This window comes from Micromys minutus, assembly GCF_963924665.1.
Source record: "Micromys minutus genome assembly, chromosome: 7".
Classification (NCBI taxonomy): Eukaryota; Metazoa; Chordata; class Mammalia; order Rodentia; family Muridae; genus Micromys; species Micromys minutus.
In genome coordinates this window covers 41555875-41582785 of record NC_137976.1, presented here as the reverse complement: position 1 = coordinate 41582785, position 26911 = coordinate 41555875, and positions in this window count along the sequence as shown.

Genomic DNA, 26911 nt, shown 5'->3' with positions numbered 1-26911 from the left:
AAATGGGGGGAAAATGCCATAGAGGGATGACCTTTCAGGAGAAACATTCTGTGTCTGAGACCTACAGTAATAGACGGAGAGCTGAGCCATAGGGGTCTGACAAGAAAGCATTAAAAAGCTTCCCTGCTGGAGGAGAAATGGCTTTCATTTTTCTCATTGCTAATTGATGACTTTCACTATTGTTTTAAAAGAAAGCTTCTTATAAGTTAGAGTTTAAAGGGCTGCTGTTCTTGTACAGACAGAATCTGACAGCAGGTGCATTTAGAACTCAAGGCACATAGCAAAGATGATAAAAACTGCTTTTAAAAAAATTCACACTTCATCCATAAAATATAATTTGTGAAAATATGCGGTCTATATTTGCTGCTACTCTTTTTGAAACTTTACTGGAGCCATTTTCCATCCTAACTGATGTCCCACATTCTGAAGTGCTTTACTGCTTCCCTGCCTCCCTGGCCGCACAGTGGAACACTCAGGGTGGGCTTTGTTCTACTTTAGATAATTAGTGGGGTAAACTGGAGGCTTCCATGTTTGTAATGTAGGTTGACAGAAACAATGAAAGGAAACCTGAACTCATTCCCTACTTCCTTTTAACTGTTTCCTGGAAAAGGGAGCTTGAATTCATTAGCTGTTCTCCCAGTGACATAAACTTCTGACCATGGTGGTTTATGCTAACCCTAAAAGCAATAAATTAAGGAGACTGCCACCTCCGGGGGTAAACAATATACACACTGGAATTAGTTTGGTTCACTATTTCAGGATGTCCAATTCTATTACCAAAATAAAAATGTACTTGATGACTTGTGGAATAGGCAAAAATAGCGGACCACTTAAGGGACAGGACCCATTAGGAGCAAGTCAGCCATATCCAACAGCTCCTATTCCTTGTGTAGGTCTTCTGCCTCTTACTACTGAGCAAAAGTATTTCTACGAGTCCTTGATAACCTCCATTACTAAGACTGGACGGAGAACTGACCCGCACCTGACCCTTGCCTGGAGCTCTGGAAAGGTGCCCCTCTATTCTCCCACATGCCAGTTTATTGGCTGATCTGTTGGTTACTTTATTTCTTACATTCCACATTATTCAGTGTTGCTTGGTACTTCAGATATCTGTTTTATTGAAATTTGTTCCCACATCAAGTTAAAGGTACATAAATACAATCAAGAGAACAATCATTATTTATTTTCCTATTCCCCTCAATAGCACTCTATTTTAAAAAGAAAAAAAAAGCTACCATACAACAACAACTAATGTTTATTTTGGATAAATAATAAACTTAGGGTAAAAATGAAACGAAAATAAAAGTAATACAAATACAAACACACTGCAAACTTCAATGTTTAAGGATAAAACTTTATTATTCATGTGAAATATTATTTCACTTGTAATCCACATAAGTAATGGAAAGCAATTTTCATAAATATTGGATTGTACAATGATTGACTTAAAGATAGAGCAATGCTAGTTTTACTTTTACGTGAATGAGATCAACAGAAGCAAACAATGATGAAATGCATTTAAGGTGCCAAGCCTCAAGTACTTATGTGAGAAAAGATTTTTAATTCCTTATAAGGAAATAATTATAAAATGGTTAACGTTTCAGAACTGTTGTGTTTTGTAAGGCAATGTGTTCATAATTTTAAAGAGTTGACACCCTGCCATGAAGGAGAAGAATTTGACACTTCCAGCAAGTTTCCTTGGCTTTCTTGCATTATGTACTGGCTCATATTGCTTATACAATTGCTGTTTTAAAAACTTTTAAATTCACATCATTATTTGCAGCCCTAATGCTGGTGCTTTGGTGATTGGGTCTAACTGGTTCCCTTTTCTGAACACAAAACATTTGTTTCTTTGCACCGTGCTGTCTCCATCACTGGCTAAGTCCAGGAAAACAATGGATGCCCAATATTTCTTCCACACAATTTGATTTGTCACAGTAGTCTTTACTGAGTTAAATGAGTGAGTGATTATACGATCGTAGAATGAATGTAGTGTTTACTTCCAGGTCATTTAATACTGTGTGTGTGTTTTTTAGTGTATACATTAATTAAATCTAATTGGCTGGGTTTATCTTTTTACCAGTGACAATAACACCCAGCTTATTAATCAAAATTTTAAGTTTTATCACTTATCTTGTGTTTGTAACTGACTAGTGTTTCATGGAATCATTTTGTGGGTAAAACGAGTCACTGTAGGAATCCTTTGGCTCTGTATAATTCTTAATCCTTGTCACCGGTTTTGAAGGTTGAAGTGGTCTGTCACCAAGCTGACTTTTGTTATATTTTTGGTGAGGTTACTTACATGATTTGATGTGATTTGAAGGATGCTGCCTGTTATGAATGCTACCTGCCTTCCTTTTAAGAAATACACCTTTAATACACACCTTTAGCCATTTCATTTATTTTCTAATGATTTTAGTGATAGTGCCATATCTGTCTACCTGTTTTTATACCTCTTGGAATGCACTATATTTTTTGTCTTCCCAGTTTTCAGCTTTTTAAAGTAGTAGCTACTTTGAGTAAGATAGTGGACAAAACATCAAATAGATTTTAGCTTTAAAGTGGAAATATGTTTACTTCTGGTTGAATTTCTATGTTTGAGTACGCTCATCTAGGGCTGGATTAGAGATATACCCTTTTATTTTGTGGTGATCAATGTACCACCTACAACACATATATTGAGTGATACTTCATATTAAGAGTGAGAACTGATTGGCCAAAATGTTCCTCAACCAAGTTTGTAGCTAATTTCTTTGCTTTACTTCAAGTGTGATGAAAGACACTGCTGGGGTGATCTTTCGGAGGACAGTGTGAGTTTGTAATTCCGATTAAACTCACCGCTTTTATCCAATAAAGTTAGAGGTTTTAAGAACAATTCATTAAGAATGACTGAACGAGTCTTATTTGCCCTGCAAATCAAACTTTATTTTTCATAGAGATAAAGAAAGAATAGTCCACAGATTAGCCACCAGTAGCTGCTGTGCAGTGAGAGTGTTCGGTACTCTTAACACTTGGTAGTTGTGAGAAAACGTAGAAGGATGAGCAGCTTCTGGCATGTTTGTCACCATGGTGTCCCATGACTTCCCAGTCGTCTGTGCGCATCAATTTGTTGAATGTTCTAAGAGATGTATTTTTGCAGGTGTCGTATTGTGTCTAAGATAAGAGAGGATTTCCTCAGGGTCTATCTGCATATGTTCTGATCCTTTTATAAACTTGGGTCACTCACTGTCAAGATTCCAAGTAGAAGCCAGAAGCCTTTCTTTGTATTTAAGGCACTTACTGTGTGTGTGTGTGTGTGTGTGTGTGTGTGTGTGTGTGTGTGTGTGTGTGTGCATGTGTGTGTGAGATTTAAGTTCACATGGTAGAAAATATGTCTTGGTCATTTAATGTTGAGTTTCCTGTGTGTGTGATTTTCTATTTAAAAATTTACAGATTTTCTGAAATCACATCATGGAATAAAGTCTGGTACTTATTATTTTCTGTGGAGTTTCTCATTCTAAGGTTGACAATTATTATTATAGGGCTGCATCTTTTCTTAACATCACTTTCTTCACTTTAATGCTTGAAACTTATTTTTTTTCTATCTGTATTTGCATTTCATAATAATATTGTTACCTAGTCTTAGCCTTTCTAGTTCAGTTTGAAATATCTTTATTTGGCTGCTTTCTTTGATTTACTGTAGTTTTGTGTTGTTGTTAGTTAAATAACAATAGTATTTTGCTTGGTTAAGGTACCTTTAACAAAATTACACACCCCTATATAAAATATGAATGTACTTTTTAGAAAGGCTGAAATTTCCCAGCATCAAAGCACCGACAGTTGGGGAGTGTGTATCATAAATTCAGGGACAGTTGCCTTTTCTCTGCATCTTCATTTTGTAGGAAGGGCCCACAGAGCCTTAGGAGCCCCTTTAAAGAAGACATTCATGATGCCCATGCCAGTTTTGTCCTCATGCCCTTCCTTCCTAGAGATTCCTCTTGCAAATTCTTCTTGGGAATAAGGTTCAATGTATGAATTTTGTGTAGATTTGGTTATTCAGTCCAGTTTTCAGTTTTATCCCTTAATTATTCTGTTTGTATCTCCACCTTTTACTTAAGTATTTGGTTTTATAATTCAATGCATTATTAAACATATATAAATAGACAAATATCTTCCTTTCTATGTCACTTACTATTTTAGTTTCTAGTTTAGCTTGTTTTCTTTGGAACATTTCTTGACATACTTACTTTTTTAATTTTGGAGAATTTCATACACTCACAAAATATGTTGTGGTGTAATGTACTTCCAAACTTTCCAGTTCTGCCCATATCCCTCCAACATGATTTTATTTTTCTAAAAGTTCATGTGCTTTGTTTATAATATAGAATGTCCTGAGTGTTACCTGTCTGGACCTGGGTATAAGACCACCTACTAGAAAATGTGTAGTTTCCCCTAGATCATATCCCTGAATCAATAAAACATATTATTGATTCATCAGGAGTCATAAATTGCCCATACACTCTTCAGCAAGGGTGTGCCTTCAAAAATTATCGAAGTTGCATTTCTATTACAGTGACATGGTAGCTTATTTACAGTTTTAGATGGTGACTTTTAGCCATCACCACAAGGAACATGGCAATGGAGAAATAGACACGGTACTGGAGAAGTAGGATGAATGAAGGTGCCACCTAGGATGGTTATTTGGGAAACACAAAGTCCACTACAAGTGACACATCTCCTTTAACAAGACCACACTCTTTTCAACAAGGCCACATCGTCAAATCCTCCCCAGACTGTTCCACCAACTAGGAACCAAGCATTCCAACTATTAACCTAATAGGGACCATTCTCATTCTGACCACCTAACGAGCAGTTTGACTTTCCATGCTAGAATTTTGGTGGACTTTTATCCTGTGCAAGTTTTGATGTGTAATAATTGCCATTGTGAGTACATGTGTGCAACAGCATTGTTATGCTTGACAAATATTCTTTTACCTTATCTGTGTATTACCTCTGCTCCCATAATCTCTTCAGTCCTCTTATACATGCTTCCACACTTTGGGGAAACAGGTGTGATATGGATATCTCATAGAGGCCAGTACTCAACAGTCTTTTACTCTCTACACATTGGCTAGTTAGGGCTCTATCTATTAGTTGCCATTTACTGTGTAAAGAAGTCCATCTGAAAGGTCTCCTAATCTATAAAGGCGAGAATCATGGGGTGGTTTATTACCATGGTAATTAAGGCTTACCTCTATGGTATAAGTGGATATGGGTTTTTTCATTCAGCTAATACTACTAAGTGTAAATGTCTTCATACAACATAGAGTTAAATTCAGTGAGTATGCGTTTAGCTGCTCCCATAATATTGTAGCTGTGTTTTAAAAGTTGTCAGATCCATATAGTCTAATCATTATTGTAACTTGAAGAGTTCACAGCTGTGTAAGACAATTAATTACTTTTCTTCCCTAGTGGCATGCACATAAAGAAACTTCCAACATTATGAAACTTAGTCATTAGGAATGAAGTTTCCAGGTCAGTACTGTATAGATTTTTTTCATGTCCTCTGACTAAGTTATGAGATTCCTTTAGGGTCTTACTATCAAGTTCAAGAGTGTAGCAATTGATGTGCATTTAAATATTTTTATCTTATTATTTTATTGGATAGTCTCTGTATTTACATTTCAAATGTTATTGCTTTCCCCCCATATTCTCCTGCCCCCTCTCCTTCAACTTGTTTCCATAAAGGTTCTCCCTCTCCCAACCACCCTCTCCATCTCAGTGTCTTGGCATTCCTCTACACTGGGAAAAATGTGCCTTTACTGGACCAAAGGTCTCTTCTCCCATTGATGCCAGATAACGCTATCTTCTGCAACATATGCAACTGGAGCCATGGGTCTCTATGTATGTGCAATGTTTGGTGTTTTAGTCCATGGGAGTTGGGGAAGGTTTGGTTAGTTGATAATGTTGTTCTTCCCATGAGATTGAAAACCCTTTCATCTTGTTCAGTCTCTTCTCTTGCTCTTTCATTGGGGTTCCAGTGGTCAATCCAATGATTAGCTGCAAGCATCCTAAATGGTATCTGTATGATTCTGGCAGAGCCTCTAATGAGGTATTCATATCTGGTTCCTGCTAGTAAGAACTTTTGGCACCAAATAATGATTGAGTTTGGTAGCTGCATATGGGGTGGATCTTTAGGTAAGGCAGTCTCTGAATGATCTTTTCAGAAATATCTGCTCTTCTCTTTGATCTTGTTGCTCCAATATATAATAAGAACACATGCTCCACCATGTTCATAGCAGTCTTACTTATAATAGCCAAAATCTGGAAAGAACCCAGATATCTTTCAACAGAGGAATGGATACAGAAATTGTGGTACATTTACACAATGGCGTACTACTCAGCTTTTAGAAACAATGACTTTATGAATTTCCTAGGCATATGGATGGAACTAGAAACTATCATCCTGAGTGAGGTGATCCAATCACAAAAGAATACACAGGTATGTGCTCAATAATAAGTACATACTAGCCCCAATAGGCTCTGAATACACAAGAAACAGTTCACAGACCTTGTGGATACCTCAGTCCTTCTTAGAAGGGATAAAAAAGCAATTGGTTTTGTGTTCAGAAAAATTTTCCTTAAACCCAAATGTTCAAAGCTCTTTCCCACTTTCTCTTCTATTAGTTTCAGTGTATCTGTTTTTAAGTGGAGGACTTTGATCCACTTGGAATTGAGCTTTGTACAAGAATGAATTGGTTTGCATTCTTCTACATGCTGACTGCCAGTTGGACCAAGCACCATTTGTTGAAAATGCTGTTTTTTTCCCACTGGATCCTTCTAGCTCCTTTGTCAAAGATCATGTGACCATTGGTGTCTGGGTTCATTTCTGGGTCTTCTGTTCCACTGATCTACCTGCCTGCCTATGTACCGATACCATACAATTTTTATCACTATTGTTCTATAATATAGCTTGAGGTTAGGGATGATGATTCCCTCAGTAGTATTTTTATTGTTGAGAATAGTTTTCATTATGCTGTTTTTTATTATTCCAAATTAATTTGGAAATTGTTCTAACTTTATGAAGAATTGAGTTGGAGTTTTGATGAGGATTGCATTGAATTTGTATGTTGGGAAGATGGCCATTTTTACTATGCTGATCCTTCCAATCTAGGAGTATGGGAGACCTTTCCATCTAAAATCTTCAATTTTTTTTCTTCAGAAACTCAAAGTGTGGATGCCTTAGTCCTTTTAGAAGGGGGAACAAAATACTCACAGGAGGAAATATGAAGACAAAGCATGGAGTAGAGGCTGAAGGAAAAGCCAACTAGAGTTCTCCAACAGGGAATTTATCCCATACACCAAACCCAGGTAATATTGTGGCTGCCAAAAAGTGTATGATGACAGGAGCCTGATACAGCTATCTCCTGAGAGAGAGGCTATTCTATAACCTGACAAATACAACCATTGTTCTGATCATGGGATCCCCAATGAAGGAGTTAGAGAAATTATTGAAGGAGCTGAAGGGGTTTGTAACTCCATGGGAAGAACAATACCAACCAACCAGATCCTGCTTCAGAGCTCTTAGGGACTAAACCACCGTTCAAAGAGTACACATGGTTGGACCCATTCCTTCGTCTGCATATATAGTAGAGGATGGCCTTGTCAGGAATCAATGGGAGGAGAGGTCCTTTCTCTTGTCAAGGGTCAATGCCCCAGTGTAGGGGAATGCCAGGGCAGAGAGGCAGGAGGGAGTGGGTGAGTGAATGAGGGATCACCCTCATAGAAGCAGGGGTTGCGATAGGTTGTTTCTGGGGGATGGGAACCAGGAAAAAGGATAATATTTGGAATGGAAAGAAAACAATCCAATAAAAGAAAAAAGAGCATAGTGATAGTATGTGTGTTTGATAGATGGTTATGGGGTACCAACTCAGAAAGGTGTCTCATACCTGACACTGTCTTTTGTTATTTGATTGTTCTCTGTTATTCAGGAAACATACCTGAGCTTATTTTATATAAATATATGTGTCTATTTTTGGAAGATTCTTTTATAGTGGGTTTTTACATTTTTAAAAAATTCCATCAGTGTTATTTATGCCCTCTTATACTTTGCCTTCTATCCAGTTCTCCCACTCCACACCGTACTTAACCTTCATTTCTTCACTATTCCCTTACCTACCTTTATATCATCTTTATTCTTTCCTTCTTCATTCGTGATACCCCAATGGCCTCTTACTTGTTCTGAGAATTATGGAAACTTACATTTGAAAACATGTATATTTACACAAGAAAGAGAACATGCACTGTTTATCTTTCTTGGTCTGCTTTACTTCACTCACACTGAGTACTCTAAAAAAATGGTCTACTCATTTTTTTGTGATTTTCATAATTTTCCCCCTACAGTTGATAATGTTCCATTTTTGCAAATTTCAGTGAACATCTATTCTCTCTCTCTCTCTCTCTCTCTCTCTCTCTCTCTCTCTCTCTCTCTCTCTCTCTCTCTTTCCTTTCCTTTCCCCCTCGTTCCCTCCCTGCTCTCTCTTTCTTTCTTTTTTTTTTTTTTTGCTGTTGTAAATAAAGCAATAAGGAACTCTGATGAACAAATGTTTCTGAAGAAGGATTTAAAGTCCTTTGAAATTGTGATCAACAGAACTACAGCTGAGTCATATGGAGAATCTATTAATATATATTAAGGAATTTTCATACTTGTTTTCATAGTGGCTGCAACAGTTTGCACTCCCACCAACAGTGAATAGTTGCTCATCTTTGCCCACACCCAAGCCAATTTCTCTTGTCAATATTTTTTCCGTCTTAACCATTCTAACTAGGGCAAGGCAAAAATCTTAGTGTAACTTTAACTTGTGTTTTACTTATGGCTAAGGATGTTTAACATTTGAAAACTATTTCCAAACCAGTGGTATTTTTCTTTCTTTTTAGTTTCATGCTTCAATTAGTATTTGGGTTATTTGTTTTCTTCTTTAGCTTTTAGTTCTTTCTGCATTCCAGATATAAACCTTCTGTAACATGGATAGCTAGTAATTTTCCCCTTTCTGTGGGCTAATTCTTTACTTTAATGATGGCATCCTTTGCTGTTTAAAAGCATGGGAAAAGGGGACAACATTTAAAATGTAAATAACTAAAATAACCAATAAAACAGCATGGTTTTGTGATTTTCCATTTGTCAATTATTGGTCTCAATGCCTCAATGTGTTAGTAACATCATACATAGAAAGCCCCTTTGTATGAATTAGTGCATATGTATTTCTTACTCTTCTCTAACCATTTCAGATTATCAGGCCTTTCTAGATGTATTTTGAGTTGAGTTTTGTCAGCTGGGTGAGACAGAATCTTCTTTCTTTTATCTGTAGCTATCCAGTTTGAACATCATTTGTTGAAGATATTGCCTTTTCTCCAATGTTTTCTTTTAGCCTCTTTGTCAAAATAAGATGGCTATAAGAGTGTGAAATCTTCAATTCTGTCGCACTGATCAATGAGTTAATTTTGCTGTCAATATTTTACTGTTTTGATTATGATGTCTCTGTAGTATAACTTTGACTATTTCCATGTTATGTTTTATTTTACATATACTTTATCCTTATTATATCTAGTAAGGTTTCAATGCATACTATCAAACCTTTAAAAAATCAAATACTGACAAAAATATATTTATATAGTTTTATGTCAAAATGCCTTTTAAAATCTGTACATGTATCTCTGTTCTTTAAAATATTTGTAAGAAAAAATGGGGTGCTGAGCTAAACAAAGAATTATTAACTGAGGAATATTAAATGGCTGAGGAGAAACATGCTGTATACCCCTAGTCATCAGGGAAATGCAAACCAAAGAACCCTAAGATTCCACCTCAAACCTGTCTGAATGGCCAAGATCAAAAAAGCAGGTGACAGTAGATGCTGGCAAGAAATATGTGCATGGATGGACAACTGATCATGTGGAGAAAGAAGAACATGCCATCATTGTTGGTGGGATTGTAAAGTGGTACAACCACTCTGGAAATCAGTCTGACAGTTTCTCAGAAAATTGGACATAGTACTACCTGAGGACCCAGCTACACCACTCCTGGGCCTATACCCAAAAGAATCTTCAATATCTCATAAAGACACATGTTCCACCATGTAGCAGACTTATTTATAATCAACAGAAGTTGGAAAGAACCCAGATGTCCTTCAACAGAGGAATGGATAAAGAAATTGTGGTACATATACATAGTATTATATACCTCAGCTACTAAAAAGAATGACTATGAAATTCCTAGGAAAATTAATGGAATTTGAAGCTATCATCCTGAGTGAGGTAACCCAGTCAGGAAAGAACAGTCATGGTATATACTCACTTATAAGCAGATACTAGCCCCAAAATCTCGGAATATTCAAGAAACCATACAGAACTTATGAAGCTCAAAGAGAAGGAAGGGCAGAAGGTGGGTACCTCAGTCTATTTTAGAAGATAGAACGTAACGTTCATGGGAGGAAATAAAGGGACAAATAGAAAGGCAGGGATTAAAGAAAAGATCATCCAGAGACTGCTTCACCTGGGGATACACCTCATATGCACCCCAAAACTCCAAGTAGTATTGCTGATGTCAAGTAGTGCTTATTGACAAAAACCTAATATGGATGCCTCCTGAGAGGCTCTGCCAGAGCCATACTGATACAGAGGTGGATGCTTGCAGTTAACCATCAACCTGAACATGAGGATCCCAAATGAAGGAGATAAAGAAAGGACTAAAGAAGCTGAAAATGTCTGCAATCTCATGAGAAGAACAAAGTGATCAACTAACCAAGCCCACCACAGCTCCCAGAAACTAAAACACTAACATGGAGAGTCCCATGGCCCCAGGTGCATATGCAGCAGAGGACAATATTTTCGGACATCAATGGGAGGAGAGGCCTTTGGTCCAGTGAAGCCTCATTTTCCCAATGTAGGCAAACACCAAGGTGCTGAGGTAGGAGAGGGTTGTTGGGACAGAGAACATCTTCATGGAGGCAATTGGGGGGAGGGATGGAATTGTGGGAAAGAGATAACATCTGAAGTGTAAATGCAGAGAATATCTAACAAAGGAAGTTTTTAAAAAGTAGTACTTTGACCACTTTCTTGCTTTTAATTGCATGTGATTACTGTTTCTCTCCAAAGAGAGATATGATAATTGAATATTCTAAGTTTGAGATAGATCTGTGATTTATTTTATATGTAAAATTTATCAGATCATTTAAACATTTTAAGCTTTATTTTTCTTCATTGAAGTAGAGGCACAGTTATCACAATTTATATTCTTATGATGTTAAAACTAGGTGACAGCTCTGAATTTTTTTTTTTTTTTTTGCTTCATATGCTCAATTTTATTAGATTAAATAAAAGGCAAGGTGTGACCTGCAGTATTTTTTTTAAACGACTTTATTTTACAAAACAAAGATAAATGTAAAATTTTAAACATTTTTTGCTTAAAATTATACATTTTTTGTCAGTACTGTTTTTTCAGACATTGAAATAATTTTTACATAAAATCATGTGAATATATTTTTTTAGCCAGTACTTGATTTTTTTCAAGGGCTTGACAGTATGCATTGAAAACCTAATAGTTACAATAAGCGTAGAGTACATGCAAAACAAAACGCAACATGGAAATAGTCAAATTCTTCTTGTTTTGTAAATATATGTTTATTTTTTTGTTTTCTTTATTTCTTGGACTTCATACAGTCTGTGAGTTGTTTCTGGGGGAGTGCAAGCCTCTAGGGTTAGCATCCCACTATCAGTGAGTGCATATTATGTCTGTCCTTTTTGACTGGGTTATCTCACTCAGGATGATATTCTCTAGATGCAGCCATTTTCTTAAGAATTTGGTTAAGTCATTGTTTCTGGTGGCTGAGTAGTATTCCATTGTGTATATGTACCACAATTTTTGTATCCATTCATCTTCTGAAGGACATCTGGGTTCCTTCCAGCTTCTGGCTATTATAAATAGAGCTGCTATGAACATTGTGGTCCATATATCTTTGTTGTGTGTTAAAGTGTCTCTGGGGTATATGCCCAGAAGTGGAATAGCTGGGTCTTCAGGTAGTACTATATCCAATTTTCTGAGGTATCGCCAGACAGATTTCCAGAGTGGTTGTATTAGCTTGCAACCCCACCAACAGTGGAGAAGTGTTCCTCTTTCTCCACAGCCTCGCCAACAGCTCTGAATTTTTGATGATCTATTTTTGTTATATTTTTCATACTTAAGTAACTGGCATCGTGTAGTGCCTCACAGAGGACAATTATTACTCTTCAACCTTTAAAACTGATCAATGTCCCAAAAGTCATATAACTAAAAAGCAACAGTGGTAACAGTTTCATGGTAAGTCTCCATGTCTATTTTAAATTTCATTTCTTAATTGTTCAAATTGTTTCCCAGAGAGTGAATAAGTAACACAGTAGAAGACAAATGATAGCTATCTGGTCATCATTGCACTCCTGGTGTTGAGGCAACATTATTACTTAGGTACAAAATACAGGAATAATTTATATTGTGAACTTTTAATCTTCCAGACAAGGATCTGAGTTACTGCAGCCTTCCTGTGGCTGTGATTTCTTCACTGGAAGGAAGTTTCTTGAGAACTCATCATTCTCATCTACAGTCTATTGGGAAGTTGGGTATATGGCATGGTTTTTGGTCACACATTTTATTTGTCCCTATTGGATGTGTGGGCAGACATTCAAATGCACAGTCATTTCTTGCCCAGGAAGCCTCTAGAACCATAGATCAGTTGGCAGACAGACTGTGAAACATGCAATGTTTATGATGATCTATGTTGTGTAATCATATGAGATAGATTGCATATATAATGCTCATCAGTGTGGAGTCATCTGGGGGAGCATCTGTTGAATTTTGTTTGCCAGCTTGAGGAAAAGATATTGCCAAGAGGTTGGAAAAGGCATTTATGTGCTTATTGCATGAAGCAAATTTATCCCATTTACTGGGACTCCTGGAGTGACAGCAAAGCTGCACTTACCTCAGCACAGGAGTAACCACAGGGCCACACCTACCCTTCCACACTCCCCAGAGATGCTGCATATGCTGCCAGATCCTCAAGGGCTTTGACAGCAGCGTGCTTTATAGTAATGGATTCATTTCCTTCAGTGCAAAAGCACAGCTGGAAAATACTCCTCTTAAGCATTAAGAACATCAAAACATGCATATGACAAATACTTCCAAAGACAGGAGTTTACATTTGTGGCATTTGTTGTGATGTTAGGGGACCACACAAGTCTGTAGATTAAAGAAAAAATGAAGGAAAGAAAGAACAGAAGAAGGTTTGAGTTTACAGCATATGTCAAGTTTTTTTTCTTCTTTTTTTAGTTTGAATAATTTTTTTAACTTTATTTTAAAAAACAAACATAAAAGAAAAAAATTTTAAACATTTTTGCATAAATGCATACAAATATATTTATGTCAGTGCTTGGCTTTTTTTTTTCCTTTTTTTTTAAGGTTTGATACTCTGCATTAAGGTCTTACTAGTTGCAATGAGCAAAAAGTACATGTAAAACAGGATGTAACACAGAATTAGTCAAAGTTTTCTGGGTGTGTGAAGATTAAGCATAATAGTTTTTCATTTTCTTTTTTTTTCTTGAACTTCATATAGTCTGTGAGTTGTTTCTGGGGTGTTCAAAGCTTTCTGGGGATAGCATCCAACTATCAGTGACTGCATATTATGTCTGTTATTTTGTGACTGGGTTATCTCACTCAGGATGATATTCTCTAGATGCAACCATTTGCTTAAGAATTTGGTTAAGTCATTGTTTCTGGTGGCTGAGTAGTACTCCATTGTGTAAATGTACCACAATTTTTGTATCCATTCATCTACTGAAGAACATCTTGGTACTTTTCAGCTTCTGGCTATTATAAATAGAGCTACAATGAACATTCTTATGCATGTATCTTTGTTGTATATTGGAGTGTCTCTGGGGTATATGCACAGAAGTGAAATAGCTGGACCTTCAGGTAGTACTATGTCCAATTTTCTGAGGAACTGCCAGACTGATTTCCAGAGTGGTTGTATCAGCTTACAACCCCACCAACAGTGGAGAAGTGTTCCTCTTTCTCCACAACCGCAACAGCATCTCCTGTCATCTGAGTTTCAGATCTTGACCAATCTGACTGGTGTGAGGTGGAATCTCAGGGTTGTTTTGATTTGCATTTCCCTGATGGCTAAGGATGTTGAGCATTTCCTTAGATGTTTCTCAGCCATTAAATATTCCTCAATTGAGAACGTTTTGTTTAGCTCTGTACCCCATTTTTTTATAGGGTTGTTTGATTCTCTGGTGTCTAGCTTTTTGATTTCTTTGTATACCTTGGATATTAGGCCTCTATCTGATGTGGAGTTGGTAAAGATCATTTCCCATTCTGTTGGCTGCCATATTGTTTTCTTGAAAATGTCCTTAGTCTTACAGAAACTTTGCAATCTCATCAAGTTCTATTTGTCAGTCTTTGATCTTAGAGCACAAGCCATTTGTGTTCTATTCAGGAAATTTTCTCCTGTGCCTATGTGTTCTAACGTTTTCCTTACTTTCTCATCTAATATTTTCAGTGAATCTGGTTTAATGTGGAGATCATTGACCCACTTACACTTGAGCTTTGTACAAGGAGATAAGAAAGGGTCTAATTTAATTCTTCTGCACGTTGAGTGCCAGTTGGACCAACACCATTTGTTGAATAGGCTGTCCATTTTCCATTGAATGTTTACAGCTCCTTTGTTAAAAATCAGGTGACCATATACGTGAGGGCTCATTTCTGGATCTTCTACTTTATTCCATTGATCCACATGCCTATTTCTGTACCAGTACCATGCAGTTTTCAGCACAATTGTATTGTAACATAGCTTGAAGACAGGGATAGTGATACCCGCAGATGTTTTCATGTTGTTGAGGATGAATTTTACTATTCTAGGTCTTTTGTTATTCCAGATGAAATTACACATTGATCTTTACAACTCAATGAAGAACTGGGTTGGAATTTTGATGGGGATTGCATTGAATCTGTAGATTGCTTTTGGTAGGATGGCCATTTTTAAAATGTTGATCCTTCCAATCCATGAGCATGGGAGATCTTTCCATTTTCTGAGATCTTCCTCAATTTCCTTCTTTAGAGGTTTGAAGTTCTTGTCATACAGGTCCTTCACTTGCCCATTAGAGTCACACCAATGTATTTCATAGTTTTTGTGACTATTGTGAAGGGTATCTTTTCCCTAATTTCTTTATCCACATGTTTGTCCTTTGAGTATAGGAAGGTTACTGATTTGCTTGAGTTAATTTTATATCCTGCCACTTTGCTGAACTTGTTTATCATCTGTGGGAATTCTCTGGTGCAATTTGTGGGGTTACTTAAGTACACTATCATGTCATCTGCAAAGAGTGATGCTTTTACTTCTTCCCTTCTGTTTTTTATCACTTTGATTTCCTTTTGCTGTCTAATCGCTCCATCCGGGACTTCCGATACTATGTTGAACAGGTAGGGGGAGAGTGGGCAACCTTGTCGAGTCCCTGATTTTAGTGGCATTGCATCAAGTTTCCCACCGTTAAACTTGATGTTGGCTGTTGGTTTGCCTTATATTGCTTTTTTTATTTTTAGGTATGGACCTTGGATTCCTGCTCTTTCCAGGACTTTTAAAATGAAGTGGTGTTGAATTTTGTCAAATGCTTTCTCAGCATTTAGTGAGATGACCATGTGATTTTGTTCTTTGAGTTTGTTTATATGGTGGATGACATTGATAGATTTCCTTATGTTAAACCATCCCTGCATCCCAGGGATGAAGCCTACTTGGTCATGGTGAATGATCATTTTGATGTGATCTTGGATTCGGTTTGCAAGGATCTTGTTGAGTATTTTTGCATCAATGTTTATAAGTGAGATTGGTCTGAAGTTCTCTTTCCTTGTAGGGTCTTTGTGTGGTTTAGGAACTAGGGTTATTGTAGCCTCAAAAAATGAGTTAGGTAGTATTCTATCTGATTCTATCTTGTGGAATAGTTTGGAGAGTATTGGTGTTATGTTTTGTTATAAGTCTGCAATAAATATCTGATAAAATTATGCACTGAATCCATCTGGAACTGGGCTTTTTTTTGGTTGGGAGGCTTTTGATGACTTCTTCTATTTCTTTAGGTATTATGGAATAATTTATATAATTTACCTGGTCCTGGTTTAACTTTAGGATCTTGTGTCTGTCTAGGAATTCATTCATTTCATCCAGATTTTCCAACTTTGTGTAGTATAGACTTTTGTAGTAGGATCTGATGATTTCTTGAATTTCCTCAGTTTCAGTTGTTATGTTTCCACTTTCCTTTCTGATTTTGTTAATTTTTATACTCTCTCTTTGCCCTCTAGTTAGTCTGGCTAGGGGTTTATCAATCTTCTTCATTTTCTCAAAGAATCAGCTCTTGGTTTTGTTGATTCCTTCGATGGTTCTTTTTGTTTCAATTTGGTCTATTTCTGCCCTAAGTTTGATTATTTCATGCTTTCTACTCCTCTTGGATGTATCTGCTTCCTTTGTTCTAGAGCTTTTAGCTGTGCTGTCAAGTTGCTGATGTATGCTCTCTCAAGTTTCTTTTTGGAAGCTCTCAGAGCTCCGAGTTTTCAGTCAGTACTGTTCTCATTGTATCCCATAGGTTTGGGTATATTGGGTTTTCGTTTTCATTGAATTTTAGAAAATCCTTAATTTCATTCTTTATTTTTTCTTTGACCCTGCTATTGTTTAACAGAGTATTGTTTAGTTTCCATGTGTATGTGGGCTCTTTGTTGTGTTTGATTTGTTAAAGACCAGCCTTAGACCATGGTGATCTAAGTTTGCTGTGATGGGACAGCTGGGTACTGGTGTTGCCAGGTTGTTTTGGTTTCCTTGGGATATGCTCTTTTGCTTTCCTCTTGCCATCTTGTTGTCAGTGACATGTTCTTGCTTTTCCCTTGTACCTGGTCTGTGTCCCTGGATCTCTGCCTGGTCCAGCTGGCACATGGTTCTAGCCCTGTTCTGAGCCCCAAAGCCGCCAGGTGGGAACCAAGGTCCCAATGCTGCGGTCCTGGTCCCTGGATCAGGCAGGGTAGGGGCGTGTTTTCCGTGTGCACTTGGCAGAGATCTCTCTGACCCCTGGCAACTCGGATCTCCTTCTCACCAGGCCTTTATCTCTGGGAACTGCTGGTCCAGGTGGCAGATGGGCCCAGCCCTGTTCTGCTCCCCAAAGCTGCTGGGTAGCAACCAAGTTTTTTTTTTTTTCTAATTCCCTTTTCACCTTCATTGCAAATATTTAAAATAGTCATTATATAAGTATATCTACAGAAATGAAATTTTAAGAAACATCGCAATCCAAATTGATAGGATCAACAATCCTATATTTGTAATTCTAAAAATGAAGCTTCACTTTTAACCATACATTTGGAGGAAAACTTTATACTCATAGTTTCTGGTGCAATATCAAACATATATAGTTTTCTCAGACTGTCTTTTAACATCTTTATAATTTATTATGTAATTTTATAACATTGAGTAAGAATCAATGAGCAAGAATCTCTAAATATTCCCCCACTTAGGGCAATAATCTAGATTTCATTTTTTTTTTCTTTTTAAGTTGGTTATTTTTGTTATTCCCTCTCTCGATTTCCCCTCCATAAACCTCCATCTCATCTCCCTCCTCTATGGCCCCTATTTCTACCTCACTGTTCTAGCATCTCCTTATTCTGGGATGTCAACCCACCACAGGCGAAGGGCCTCCCCTCCCATTGATGTCACAGAAGGCTATCTTCTGATACTTACATAGCTGGAGCCATGGTTCCCTTTATTATTACTATTTGGTTGGTGGTTTAGTACCTGGGAAAACTGGGTGGTCAGGTTAGTTGATAATGTTATTCCTATGGGGTTGTAATCACCTTCAGCTCCTTCAGACCTTCTTTTTTTTCTCTTACAACTTTATTTAAAAAAAGAGGGATACATGTACAGATTTTTAAAAGCATTTTGGTATAACACAAAATGAATATTTTTGTCAGTACTTAATTTTTTTTAGTGTTTTCATAGCATTCATTGAATTCCCACTAGTTACCATAAGCATAAAGTTCATGGGTCCCCAGATTCAATCCGTTGGTTGTCTGTGAGTATCTGTATTGTATCTGTATTGGACAGGCTCCCAGGGGACAGCAAACCATGCTCCTCTCAGCAAGCATATCTTGGCCTCAGCAATAGTAACGGGGTTTGGTGTCTGCATATGGGTTGGATCCCTAGATGGGACGTTCTCTCAATGGCCTTTTCTTAGGTGTCTGCTCCATATATTTGTCTGTACATTTTCTTTAGATAAGAATAATTTGGAGTTAAAATTTTTGAGATGGGTGAGTAGCTCCATCCCTCAACTGAGGGCTGTGCATATTTAGTGGAGGTGGTCTCTATGGGTTCTGTTTCCCCTTTGTTGAGTATTCTGGCTAATGTCATCCCCACTGGGTACTGGGAACCTCTTGCTTTCCTGGCATCTGGGACTTTATAGAGGCTACACTCAGTTCCCCATCCCTCATTGCTACATATTTCTGTTCAATATCCTGACCACTTTGTACTTCTCTCCTGTAGCTTCCCATACTCTTAAGAAATAACCTTCTAAAATCTCTTTCATAAATCCCTATATGTAATGTACTTCAATGGTTTCTTCCCCATTATCCTCTCTTCTCTCTGTCTTGTCATCTCCCCATCAACCTGCTCACCTAACTATTTTCATGCCTTGTTTTAGTTTAATTATATTTATGTTCATTCTGTCTGGCTACATTATGAATATTGAGAACCAGATTTTACCAGTGACTATGTCACTTAGAAATATAACTTTCACCCCTAGGAAACCTTAACTACCTATAATTTCTCTGGGAGGATTAAAGTCTTATGAGTCCTTCCACATTCTGTGATGGAAAGTTAATGTGGCCAGTATCAGTTCAGATGTTAGAAAGTTGAAAGTTCCTGGGTACTACAGCCATGCCATGTCCAGAAGACAGCTTTGTGCTGTACTTCTTCCTAAACTCTAACACAAATATTCTCTCTGTTATCTCTTCTGTTATGTTCCCTGTCCCTAAGAGAGAATGACATGACTGCCTTATCTGGGGGTGAGCATTCAACAGTAACGTGTTCTGAGCACCTTTAACACTTTATCTGTCCCTACATGTCCTTCTATTTCAGCTGCAAATAGAAGCATTTCTGGCCAACTCTGAGCACAAAATTAACTATGGTTACAAATATAAGTATTTTTGAAAGTAGCTTGACATTGTATACATAAAGCAAAATTGCAGTAATAGGGTTCCCTGAGGCCCCACCTCTGGCTTTTGATCAGGTTGGCAGTACTAGGTATCAGATCCCTCATGGAGAAGGTCTAGAATTTAGTCATAATATGGGTTTTCCATAAAAGTTATGCCACTATGGCTTCTACAGGAATAGTTTATCAAAAGGTTGGTATTTTAGCACACAGATCTCACAGCTGAGTAAGGGTGTTGGTGATGTTCATCTTACAGCAGAACTCATAAACCACAGTGCCTGTGACTAGTAATCCATGGAGACCTTTGTTTATTTACCTCCAAAATGGAATTCCAGCCCCTTTAAAGCAGTCATCATTTTTTTCTTCACAATGACTTGGTTGGCCAATTAAAATTGATCTTCTGAACTTGACATGTTGATTTTTTTTAACCTTATACCATATTTCAGAGCTCTCAGAGTTGATTCCCTTTAATAATGATTCATGACTTTTTCATATGGCAAGAAATATGTTTTTGACATTTTTAAAGGATTTTAGTAGAATTGTATAGTTCCTTAACTTTGGAAGAAACTCGTTTATTCTCTGATCTACCCTGTTTAGAATCTTAAGAAATTGAACTATCCTTGAACTCTATCCCAGCATCCCCCAAACACACAAAGCACTGGCATTAAAAGCATATTCTCCTGCACCATTTTAAAATTCTAAAACAAAATAACTGTACTAAATTTTACTTTTTTATTGTGAGTGCTACATGTAAACACATTTTCATCATGAAATGCATCATCAAGATTTTTGTTTCCTCTAATAGGATGAGTCTATTTTGAAACTTCTTAGTCATAGACAAATTAGGAAAATTTTTTCTCCCTGATTTTTCATTGTGTTATAAATGTCTTCTCAAGAACCAATTGCACATGGGATAGTCTTAGTCTAAATTACTGTGCTAGTGCTGTAATTGTATTCATCTTTCCTGTTGCTGAAATTTAAATATTATATGAGGTCATGTTCTAATTAGCTTCACTACCATTAGCTAAAGTTGGAGTTTATGTAATGACTTTATTTCTAGGTGTTTAGAAAACTATGAGACATTTGTCATATTGCTGCTTTACAAAGTTCACTCTTACATATATAATTTGAACTTAATTAATATCCTGGAAATATAAATTATAACATACTCTACATAAGACTTTTTACATAGAATATGTACTGAAACACATTTTGGGTAAAAAGACTTTTCAATTACTGAGAAAAATACCAGTACTTTTATCTTCCATCTACCAAAATATAAATTCTGTTGTGACATTTGATGATCCATATACAATTTTTTTTTTGTTTGCTGGTAAACTAACTAAGAGGGTGAAGTCTGGTCTCAAGAACCTACAAGGTGAGACGAAGAAACTGGTTCTCCTAAGTTTTCCTCAGATATGCCACGTGGCAGGCAAAAATATTCATAGATACAATGAAAAAAATAAGTGAAAAACTAAACTTCTGATTGTGACAAGCATGGTATTTTCTTAGTATTCCAATGAACTTAAACCATTTAACCACATTTCAGAGAAATGCTCAACTGTAGGCCATAAATATACAAAATATTGTTACTAAGATTAAATGATGCTCATTATTGGCACATCTTATATTTATCAAATGTCCTGGGAAATGTTATGACTAATATGCTTCAACTGGGTATAAAGTAAGCAAATATGTTCATTGAGTATACCTATGACAAACACACACACACACACACAGATGCACACACACACACACACACACACACACAAATGCATAAACATATATGTGTTTTTAGTATATCCCTTAATTAAACTTTGGCCTTTAGAATTCATCTTAATTTCTAGCACTTTTTACTGTTATTGATAATACAAGTCCTGGTCAGCTATAGTGTCAGCATCTGTTTTTAGTGGTTATTTATGTACATTTCAAAAGCCCCCCTTTGTGGCCTTTGTTCTAAATCCCCCTTCCCATCTCTCCTCTCCTTAGTCTCTAAGAAGATGCTCACCCATTCACCCATCTACTTCGGTCTCACCAGAGAAATGTTGGATATCTGCATTAATAACACATTACAAAGTTCTGTATATTTTTACATATAATCTGATATTAATTGCTTAATGTGAATATTTTGTAACTACATATGCATGTGTATAAATGATGAGGTAAAAAAATCAAAAATTATTAGCCAGTGTTGATGGCCTCATTCAAAATGTACCAATTTAGGTCATCAATAGAAACTTTATTTTCATTTTTTATCCACTAAATTTTAATAGAGTTTATAATCGACCTTCAGTTCTGACTAGTTTTGTGTCAACGAGACAGTAACTGAAGTCATCTTCGAGAAGAAACTTCAACAGAGGAAACGGCTCTGTAAGAACAGGCTATTGGCAAGCTTGTAGAGTGCTTTCTTAATTAGAGCTTAATGTGGGAGGGTCCAGTAAACTGTGGGTTGGGGTACTCTTGGGCTGGTTGTTGTGAGTTCTATAGGAAAGCAGACTCAGCAAGGCTAGAGGAACAAGCCAGTAAGCAGCACTTCTCCATGGCCTCCATATCTGCCCTGGCTTTCAGGTTTGAGTTCCTGCACTGGGTTCTCTCAATGAATTATGATCAAATAAACCACATCCTCCTCAAAATGCATTTGGTTTCATCACAGCATTAGTAACCCTATCTAAGACATCTTTCAAATTCTTATGTACTTATTATTTCTCTAAAATAAGGAATTAACTCACAATCAAGTAGTGGAGACTTCAAGAATTAGAAGATTTGTTTTGTAGTCTTCTATGTGTATAAAATCTATCTTGGCTGTGTATTTTAGCATATAAAGCAGCTGAAATTTAGAGAATATTACTATATTGTTGGTAAGTGTACTAACTAGATACCATAAAGTAGATTATGCCATCAAGCAAAAATCAGCATATTAATATTTGAGAAAATTCTGAAATGTTTGTGATGTTGTGGTGTTCTTCTTGTTTAACACTCTACTCAGTCTTCGATTTTACTAGCCACATTACCATTCTGACCAAGCTACAGTTAACATTGAAGACATAGGCATTTTCTCTATTTCCCAGGCAAATGATCCTAGGTAAGATGTTTCAACTTCATTAGCTCCACCTACAAAATGGGTGTTTCTTTTTCCTTAGGATGTCCATTCTCTGAAACACTTTGTCCTAATGGTGGAAGAAGTAAGAAAGAAATGCAGAGGCAGGTTACTTACAATTGTGTTTGAGACTAAACCTGTCATTCTGTTCACTCTCCCATATAAGTACCACACTTAATACTTTCTGATGTGAAGCAGAAATGGAAGATGGAAAAGAAACTGTGGAACTTTAAGAACTTTTGAAGTATTTTTTGAAAGAAATGCTTCTGAATACAGGAAGCAACTCCCAGTAGATGAGTTCAAGGCAAGAGAGTTGAAAATATAAAGACATATTCAAGAAGTTTTGCTGTAAATAGCTAAGAAGCAATATGAGTGTAACTTGAGGGCATGAAAGCAGCATGAAGATTTATTTCAAGATGAAGGATCCAGACAAGAGGGTATTTCAAGATAGGCAGGAGTCACTGAGATAAAGGAATGAAATGTTTCTGAGAGCACAGGATAATTGAGTGTGCATGGGCGATTCTAAAGAAACTGTAAGGAGCATTTAGGACCCAGATGAACAGGTGCAGTGAACAGAGCTCTTCTGGTTCCAGTTTGAACCTGCTATGAATAGAAAGGAAGGGTATTGATCCATAGAAACAAATTACTGTCTTTTCCTTTCTTGCTTGCTTTTGTGACAGTATATTTTCAATTTTAGATGTTTAGAGGAAATGAATGCTATCAAATTATAATAAGCAAACTGTTAGTTTGAACCTTGCAAATTCTTAACCTAGGAGGGAAGACTTAATTTTAGAAATCATAAAATTGTCTAAACTTGAATCCTGGAGTCCTGTGTCCCAAATGAAACTTGGGCTTAGCCACTCTCACAGATGGGACATGATATCTTTTCATTCTCTGTGTTTGTAATCTGTCTTGTGTGTGTGTGTGTGTGTGTGTGTGTGTGTGTGTGTGAGTGTGTGCATGTTTGCTTGGTAACTTGTTTGCTTTTTGAGATGATGTCTCCTACTCTATCTAAGGCTAGCTTTAAAATCACAATCTTTCCACGTATCTGTCCTGAACTAGTTTTCCTGCAATATTACATTTTGAGTTAGTATAGATAGGGCAAAATGGTGTCAAAACTAGGGTAAGTTGGACTGTATAGTGTCCTTTTTGATTCACTCATGTAGTTAACAGAAATGGACCCACAAGAAAGGAGTGAAGTGTTAAAGCAGCAGATCTCATCCTGTGCCCGACCTCCACATATAACATATCAGTTATCTTGCACATCAGATATTTACTTCACAATTCATAACAACATCATAATTACCACTATAATGAATCAATGAAATGATTTTATGTTCTGGGTCATCTCAAAATGAGTAACTAAAGGGTTCTTCATTAAGAAGGCTGGGAACCACTGAGTTAGACAATGTTGGCTTCTCTGTTGTGGTTTGAGCTATGCATTAGAAATCATGATGAACTGTGACTTTTAGAGCACAGGTTAATAGTTATAAGCAGGCAATTCTTTGGCTGGATTGCTGTATTTTTTATCCTTTGTTGTGTATGATATTTTTTGTAATTGATTTAAACCACCTTCATTTAAACAAGTTATAAGCAAAGCAAATCATTTAGGTTTGTGAGAAACCATCTTAAAAATAGGGTATATTTATCCTTTAAAATAACAGAAAAAGAGTAAAGGATGATTATCAAGACAGGGTTTTGGCATTCTGCAAAAATAAATAAATAAAACAAGGAATGTTTTTACATTGTATTAGAAGCGTAAGGAAACTGAGAGGCCAATTTTATTTTAAACAAGGACATCAGTATAAATGAATAAGACATTCAGAGACATTAGAATCTTTATGCCCTTTGGCAATCACATGAAGCCTGGTGATTGTTTCATGCGTGGAGGGAGTAAGATGGATTTGATCATACTTCTACTTGGGGCACCAGATCAGACCTGCTTCCTATACCTGTAGTCTTCCGCCTTAGTGCTATGTTTCGAAAGGAACTAGATAAATGACGTCTTTCTTCTTTCACTGAGCCTTCTTTTCAGTGTGGAAAGTGAGCATTTGGCACTTGTCCATCTAGAGAAACGCTGGGGATATTATAGGGCTCCTATGCACTTTTTCCTTCTCCTGCAAAGTTGCAGTCTTACAAAATTATTCTATTCCACTTTTGTCTAAATTAACAAATCAGCATTGCTAGGGTTGTTAATAACTAGGACAGGCATTTTACTTTGAACCTTCCAGTTTCTGAATTATCATTTTTAAATCCCTTCTGGTCTATCCTGGGGCAGTTCTATTTTATTTCAATTTCCACCATATCTGTTCCGTCCACCATTTCTTGTTTTCCTCTTGCTCTGGTGTTCTTAATCTCTGATCTTATCGTCCTTTTCATTTCTCAGCTTCCCTTTCTGGTCCCAACATTTTATTTTATTGGATTGTTTCCCGACAAACTGATAAATGATAAAATAGGAAATAAGTTGAGATGTAGTGAATTATCTAGGAAGTTTGAATAAAAACCTGGGAAACAGAATAGTATTGTAAGGACTTGACAAAAATTGGACATAAAATATCTATTAAAACTTCTTAAAATGTTTTTGTTCAACAGAAGAGCAATAGACCCAGGGTAAAGAGGATGTGGGTGGATCTAGGAGGCGTGGAGGGGAAAAGCTTCAGTGAGGATGTATTGTATAAGAGAATAAAAAGCAGAAAAAATAATTAAAACCTTGTTTTCATAGATGACCTTTTTTTGAAAGTGTAAGTTGAGATCAGTTACCTTATAAAATAGAATGTGTGCATATTTTTGTAAAGGAGCTCTAGCAGCCAAATTATAAAGCATCACAGGATCTTTATAGGAGGATTGTTATGGTTCCATACTTTTTGTCAGTTTGTTTTTATTAATTAATTATTTTATTCATTAGCATCACAAATGTTGCCCTCCTTCATGGTGCCCCTCAGGAGTTCTTCTCATCCCTCTTCTTCACCTCCAAGAGAGTGCACCCCTGCCCCCTCACATCCCCTCCCCCAGAGACTGAGCCACTAAAGAGTAATCCATCCTTTTGAAGACCTTGCCATTGCTTGTATCTGCAACTAGGATAAGTGGGAATGCTGTAGTACTTAGATCTGCTCTTAAAATTTAAACAGTAGCTGTGAACAGTGATTCCAAAGGCAGAAAAGCCCAGCCTTAGTAAACAGACCAAGAAAACATCACATCCAATCAACCTAGAGAAAAAAGAAATCTTCCTGGAATATTTTTGTGTTGGTTAAGGATGCACGTGAGCAGTGGATGAAACTGTGAAGAGATGGGTGAGTATTAAAACCAGTAAAGACAAATTTAATATAGAAGTGATAACCATTAGATCAAGAGAAAGGAAAATAATATTCTACATTATAGAGGCTTAAGGTTTGATTCTTTAAGCTTTTCATTGTTTCTTTGTAAGTTTCATATTGTGCACCCCAGTCCTGATTACTTGTTTTCCACTCATTGCTGCCTTTTGTCCATACCCCATATCTGCTTAAGTAAAACACTCAGAAACAAACGAACAACACGAAAAACAATAAATAAATAAACTCAAAGCCTAGAAAACACATTTTTATGGAATCTGTGGAGTATCACAATGTGTCCCACAGTGTTATCCTATGTTATACTCGCAAGTTCACGCAACCAGTCTGGTTCCGTTAGAGAGCTCTGGCTTCTGGGACACTCTGTGTATTGGCTCCTAACTGGGACTCCTCCTGGTTATTCTGTTGCTACCTGTGTTGTGCAGATTCTGCAGCTTTGGATCAGCAGGACTGGCCCTTCCACATGCCTCAACAGTTCACAGATGATATGGATTTTGAAGTGGGTCAGTTGAGAGCCCAGGATGTCGGCCTGGGTGGTAGCTGAGTCGCTCAGTGTGCTGACTTTCTCTTATCCACACCACCAGAGAAACATTTCCAGCACTGCTCTGGATAGGCTACCCAGTGCTGCCATTGGCAGGAGGCAGTCCACCCTCCTGCATGGAATGGATCACCCTCACTCATGCCTCCAGAGCCAGCTTCCTGTGCTGTCCAGTCAAGGTACAGGACCCACTTTTCCAAGTACTGTAGCTTGTAAGAAGCTGGGTGAGCTCTCCGGCCCTCACACCCTTACTACTGGCTTACATGTGCCTTTGCCATCAGGGCTGGTTCAACTGCATTTCCCAGGCAACTGCTCTACTGAACCTGTAATCAGTGGAGGGCAGGGACAGCCCTTCAGCTTCCCTGACCCCAGGACCTGGTCTCCCAGGTATTACAGGTGAGAAGAGAGAGGTAATCACCTCTGCAGGAGCACCAACTCACACTACAAGGGTGACAGGGCCAACTCTTGCCGTTGTCCTCACTGCCAGGTCAGCTGTGCCCCACTGCTCTACTGGACTTTCCAGGCAAGGTGCAGGGCCCACTTTCGTGAGTGCTGCTGCTGGCAAGGAGCAGGGCTAGATCATTTGTTCTCTGGAGACTGTGGTCTGTTCTCATAAGTGGTGCAAATGATGAAAAGAAAGGGGCATAGGGTTCATAATGCCTGCACCGATGTCACTTCATAGCAGAAGACAGCTCTCCTGAGCTCTCTCCACCA